We start from the raw sequence: 7,165 nt of genomic DNA, 5'->3' as shown, positions 1-7,165 counted from the left end.
ACCCGTGAAAGGAGAATCGACACTCACCACCTCTTCGTCGATTTCAAAGCTGCTTTCGACAGCACGAAAAGGAGCTGCCTTTACGCCGCGATGTCCGATGTCGGAATTTGGTATCCCTGCAAAACTTATACGGCTGTATAGGCTGACGTTGAGCAGCACCAAAAGCTCCGTCAGAATCGGGAAGGACCTCTCCGAGCCGGTCGATACCCAACGAGGTTTTAGACAAGGCGATTCCTTATCGTGCGACTTTTTCAACCTGCTTTTGGAGAAAATAGTTCGAGCTGCAGAACTAAATAGAGAAGGTATCATCTTCTATAAGAGTGCACAGCTGCTGGCGTATGCCGATGATATTGATATCATTGGCCTCAACACCCGCGCCGTTAGTTCTGCTTTCTCCAGACTAGACAAGGAAGCAACACAAATGCGTCTGACAGTGAACGAGGGCAAGACGAAATATCTCCTGTCATCAAACAAACAGTCGTCGCACTCGCGACTTGGCACTCACGTCAGAGGCTTGGACGATGACAACAACTGATGAAACGACGTTACGAGTTTTCGAGAGAAAAGTTCTGCGAAAGATTTATGGTCCTTTGCGCGTTGGCCACAGCGAATATCACATTCGATGGAACGATGAGCTGTACGAGATATACGACAATTGGAAGAAAACACTTCAGCTCTGAAAGTATTCGACGCAGTACCCGCCGGGGGAAGCAGAGGAAGAGGTGGACCTCCACTTTACTTCGAAGGACCAAGTGGAGAAGGACCTGGCTTCAATTTTAATATATAATTGGCGCCACGTAGCGAAAAGAAGAAACGACTGACGCGCGGTTGTTAACTCGGCTATATTCGCATAAGCGGTGACTACGCCAATTAAGAAGAATAAGTTCTCGTTATGGTATATGACCGTTTATGAAATTTTATGGAAAATTCGCTTYTTTGCAGAATAACTTTTATAGAAATCCATATCGTATTTGCTTCAAAACTGCGATCCCAGTGTAACGCTAATTTTATTATCCGTTAAGCATGAGATGAGACAGTGTTTTCTCTTTAACCTGGAAAAGTAATTAACAAGTATTCGTTTTTTACTAACAATTTATTAATTTTCGATCTACATGATTTTGATTGGATACAAACAAGTATTCTATTGTTCTGTCAGAAATAACATCTAGCCATAGCGTCGGCGTAGTAAATCAATCAACCAGCTATTTAGGAAACACAACTCAAAACTCTCTTGATTTCAACTCATATCTTGCAAAGAATTGCATCCCACTTTTATAGGTCAAGAAAGGTTGAGATTGATATATCTAAATGATTTTTAAATTGATAAGTTTAATAGCGTCTAATGCACTATTAATTCCATATATTAATATTAAGTCACTTGATATTTATACCCTGAGTAAGATATATTAAGTTGGCCATGATGTTTGTATCACCCAAATCAAACATCAGAGGCAGTACAATGTGTACATATTTATTATATAAATTACTCTTGTAAGGAATCTTTTGTAAAAGGTATTATACCTTCGGTGCATTCGAAGTTAACTATTTTTTCTTTTTTTATTGGCACTTTACATTTCTGATTTAGCATATTCGATATCTTATAAGATGAATACATACATACATATGCATGCATGRCTTTATGTCTACATAAGTTTGTTCACTTCGATTTAATTATGGCCACTGGTCCGTCAGGTTAGTAGAATACCCGAAATTGAAAATAGTACCTAACATAGTCCAGCAAGAGTAACTAGTAACAATCCGAAAAGATTATTTATTCATATTCTCACATAAATAGGGGATAAAGTAAATTCATGGCCTGGGATAACTAAGGCATCATCAAGTGATGTGAAAGATTGTATTATGCATCTATTTGCGTATTTATAAAATATAGCGCGTTGTTATTTACAATAAATTTTTAAACTTATCATACAATTTCTACGGATGAGAGACTGAACCTTGAATACCGGGATGGTTTGAAAAACATACTTCGTATATMAAGCTATTTATACATACTTAAAAAAGAAGTACCGCATTTTCATTATAGTTATTGACACACCAAAAATAAGATAACAGGGTTCGCTTGAGTTGTTGAGTTGTCTTGCTCTCGCCTTCCCTGTCTCTTACTTTTCATAACTATATAATCTTAGATTTACGCTTTTGTCTACTATATTGTGTTGTATGTATTAGCGATTTATTTATAAAGTATATTATAAAGGTAATATGCGGGCCTTTTACGTAATAAGAATTTCAGCATTTTGAAATACTTATTTGCTCATAAGTTCAGTAAAAAATTATAACTTTAAGATTTTGACGCAAAGGCAGGACATTTCTTATTCATAGACCAATATAATGATAATGTATGAATAAGTCTGCCTATTAAACGGTGTTTGTGGCGATAAACAAGTTAACAGAAATTACTGGTCTTCTATTAACTACGGCTTTGTTCGCGGAGGTAGCCCAAAGGCTAGTTCAAGAAACCAGATACCGCAGATGAAACAAGTTTTTTATTCGTATCTGAAATACTAAAATAGCTTTATAATGTAAGCACATACAAACGAGTGGATTTATATGGGTTTATGTGAATGTATATTATAATTGCATGACCATACATACATATGTATGTATAACCAAAGCTAAAGCGATTGTTTACTGCCAGGTACATGTATTCGTATATTTAATAATATGAACGCATGTTAATTAGCTGGTTATTAATGATCTTTCTTGTTGGTGTCCGAGTAGCAAAGAAATATATGACCTTGACTTCGATTGTTGCCAATAGAAATGGAAAGCTCTCACTAATATGCTTGGTTATGTTTAAGTTCAAATCACTAGTTACTTATACTGCTTACGGGAAATATATAAAAACTTGTAAGCTTCAAAACGAATTATTTTTATATTTAAATAAAATAAGGGTTACTCAGGGAATAGATATTCGGTTCCGAAATTATTCTAAATAAATATAATAGAGAATTAGCACACTTATTGATGCAAATATTTGAAGTAAATTTTTTTGATAAGTTGCATATTACAGTTGCTTAGAGAAATAACACACTTCTTGGACATTATACAAGTAGATGCTTTCTTATTGGAAAATCGAAAGTTGTGCAAGAAAGTAATTAATATTGAAAATATTATTAATATGGACAAAAATTAAAAATAGAATCCTCAAGGCTCCTCCATGTAAGTCCACTTGCAAAGTTGTAAAAATTGGTGGAGGTAATGTGGTATGGACTGAGACCGTTGGTCGGAATTGTTGGTAAAAAAGATCAGTATTCCTATTTAAACATCCTAAGACACACAATGTATTCATCCTCATTTAAATCAATGCCTGTAATTTGGATATTCATGCATAATAATAAACCAAAACATGCAACTAGGGCAGTGAAGGATTCGTTATCTATCGAAAATGTGGCCTGCCAAAGTCTCGGTCGTATCCCTATTGAGAAACTTTGAAATGATAAGATCGGCAAAAAAAAAAATCAAAATTCGGATGATTTTTGGGTTGAAATTAAGAAGCGTCATATTATTTGTGTTTGTGTGATGTATAATATCACATCTAAAATAAGTTAAAAAAATATATTAAAAATGTTTACATAAAATGGCAAAAAAATTTGGAAGTGGAAATTCGCGGTATAATCGTTAAGTTATTGGTCTAGAATTACCACTGCTTTTCCTACTTTTATTTACAACGAAAAAAAGAAAATTTTCGTGATTTGATATGTGTTTCGCCTGCCTATGTTAGAACATTCTACATTTCTCGTTTGCAGAATTTCGTCGTTCCATACCAACATAAATGATGCCATAAGAAGCAGCATTTACAAGAAATGCGTTAAAAACTTGCACCCTTTGGTTTAAATTTGTTTGGTAATATTACATAAAATAAAATTGAGTTCATTAGACAACATCACTGACATTTTAATATAATTACGACTTTTTTTTTTAAATAAAAATCGACGTTGTTCACACTTCGATCAAAAAGATCAACTTGGTCGACTTTTTAAGGATAATTCGGAAATTTTGAGTTCGGGTATAAGTTCCAACCGAATTAATAGTAGGGAAAGCGAGATTAGTCTACTAAGTTAAGAGATTCTCCTGAATCAGCAGATTCAATTTGAAAACTCGTATAATTTTCTTTGCTTTAAGTCGTCCTTTTACTTTTAACTTAAATAGAATTCTTGTGATGTAGTTAGCAGTAGATTTTGTGAATTGTTTTCTTATCTTCGGAACGTGAGATATTTGCTTCTTGAACTARTACCTGATGGAAATAAATAGCTTTCAGTGGTGGGAAGCATATTGTTTCGAAATCTATAAATTCCATAAATCTATCGAAAGGATTTATGTAGGTGCATTTAAAACCTTTTACAGCTATTTGCCAAACTTAAACATTGGTATTTGAAAAAAAAAAGAACTCAGTAATGTCAAAATGTGTAACTTTCCTCTCTGTAGCCTTGTATTTCCTCACTGTTGTATGTATTAAATGGTCTCATTAACGTTTTGTTTCAAGATTGGAATTTTTGGATTGTGGTGGAAGAGAAATTATTGTGACTCCTTTTACTGGCGTGTGACCATTCGTTCAAATGACATACCAAATATGATCCTGGAAAAGAATTTTCATAATTTGAAGTTTTAATTTTTCAGTGGTACAAGCAGTCCCTGCACTCATTCAGCTTATAACCGTTACCAATGATCCTCGCTCAGTCCGTTTCCACGACAGTCGAGTCTACGAAAACCGGAACGGACCCGGATTTTTATCCGGCCAATGACTGTTAACTCGGCAGAATTCTGCAACAACAACAACAACATCCTCGCTCTATAGATGCTATTGCATCAACCTTACACTGTTTCATTCACGTTCCAACTTGAAGATGGTGGAAGCTTTTGTTTCTCGTACTCTTGCATAAGTACGAAAGTTGTCATTTATATCTCGGGATTAGAGAACAAAAATAAAAATTAATCATCGAAAATCGCTTTATTGTTTTTCATATACTTATATACTATATTTATAACAGAGATATATACATTTCTTATGCACTTTAGCCATTATACCTTAATCATAACTTCGTTGATTTCTTAGTTTATTTAGTCCGTACGGGAATAAAAAGAAGTCACTCGGAGTAGTGGCGTAGCTAGGGGAGGGTGGCAGGGGCGGCCCCACTATGACAATCAGTTCTACCTATAAAAAATCGTAAATCTGTGGCAGAGAGCATAACCGCCACTAATCAAATGATCTAGGTAACTGGAATATCGTACCACGAGCATAATAAATTGATATATAAAAACAAAACAATGTGCACACTGTCAATCGATCAGGGATTCCCCCAAAATTTAATACCCCGTTCACGCACAACCAACGCTAGTCAGGGGACTCCCTTGATATAGAGCTCGTCACTCGTATTGTGGATTGGGCAATTTCTTTTGTTCCCGACCGCATTTGTTTCAATATTCCTTTACGTGAACGTGTGAAAATTTAATCAAAGTGTTTGTTAATTATTAGATATTAAAAGCAACAATGGTTGTATAAAACCGAGTTAATAGTCGATTCTTGAAGAAAATAAACAAGGTAAGTAAAGTATTTTTGCTATTATTTTCTAGTCATACCTCCTTAAATACATATTTACACCCAGATGCAGGAATGATAATTTATATAAAAATATATTCCACAAAGCTAGTTCCGTAACTGTATAGCAAATTGTGTTATCTACATTTTAAATAATAATACAATAGAATATCATTACAATTATTAGTATTTTGTGTAACAAATATTCAAAATCTCTTCTACGAAAATTTATATTATTGTATAGTAAAAATTACTAACAGCGGATAGTAAAAATGAAATACAGCTTAGAGACATACGTCATCGGTGTCGTTTGATACGTTGATTACTTGAGAGATGTTTCATATTGGAGCTTATCGGTTCCCAATAATGTTCGCATTGACATAGTAAAAAAGTGAACATTTCCAGAACAAAGAAGGGCCATTTTCTGCTGTATCTCGTCATGGTTCAAAGATTAAAGGTGATTCTCGTCATCTTTCACAGGAATGGTTTTATAAAGGGATGCGTAATGGTGAAAGAATTCTACGATCGTGGATAGTATTTTCTCCTATATCAAATAACCTGTACTGTTTTTGCTGGCGTTTATTTGCTGTCAGTACAGCTGGATTTCAGAAGTGGTGGAAACTAAATCCTAAAGTATTGGACCATGAAACTTCATGCGAACATTAGAAAATTTCGAAAAGTGGAAAACATTGGAAATGAAATTAAACCACAATAGATGATGCAACCTTGCAATTAATAAATAAGAAAGAACAGAAATGGAAAAATCTTTTATCTAGATTATTTGATATAACTTTGTTTTTGGCTAAACAAAACCAAGCATTTCGTGGACATGATGAAACCCAAGGGTCTTCCAATAAAGGTAATTTCTTAGAACTAGTAAAACTGCTGTCAAAGTATGATGCTGTAGTCAAAGAACATATATTATATTTGGAGCAGGAAAAATCACCTAAAGTAACATATTTATCGCCAGAAGTACAAAATGAGTTCATAAATTTTTTAGCTAATCACGTAAAATGTCAGATTGTCAACGAATTTAAATCGGACACATATTTCGGAATCATGTTTGATAGCACACCTGACGTTCCATATGTCGATCAAATGTCTGAAGTAATTCGTTATTTAAAAATTAATAATAGAAAAGTAGAAGTCAAAGAAGTATTCTTAGGATTTTTTCCCATACATTGAAAGAAAGAAGCTGATTTAAGCGCTGAAATACCGAAGAGCCGAGTTAACAACCGCGCGCCAGTCGTTTCGTGTTTTCGTCCATCCGGACAACATGACCTAGCCAACGTAGCCGCTGTCTTTTAATTCGCTGAACTATGTCAATTTCGTCGTATATCTCGTACAGCTCATTGTTCCATCGAATGCGATATTCGCCGCATTCGCGCCAACGCGCAAGGGACCATAAATCTTTCGCAGAACTTTTCTCTCGAGAACTCGTAACGTCGACTCCTCCGTTGTTGACATCGTCCAAGCCTCTGCTCCATATAACAGGACGGGAATTATGAGTGACTTATAGAATTTGCTTTTTGTTTGTCGAGAGAGGACTTTGCTTCTCAATTGCCTGTTGGCAGGAGTTATCCTGGGTTGGATTTCTAGGCTGACATT

This window comes from Bactrocera latifrons, unplaced genomic scaffold (genome assembly GCF_001853355.1).
Source record: "Bactrocera latifrons isolate USDA-ARS-PBARC rearing strain unplaced genomic scaffold, ASM185335v1 scaffold_421, whole genome shotgun sequence".
In the NCBI taxonomy this organism is placed as follows: Eukaryota; Metazoa; Arthropoda; class Insecta; order Diptera; family Tephritidae; genus Bactrocera; species Bactrocera latifrons.
Note: the sequence above shows the minus strand (reverse complement) of the source record.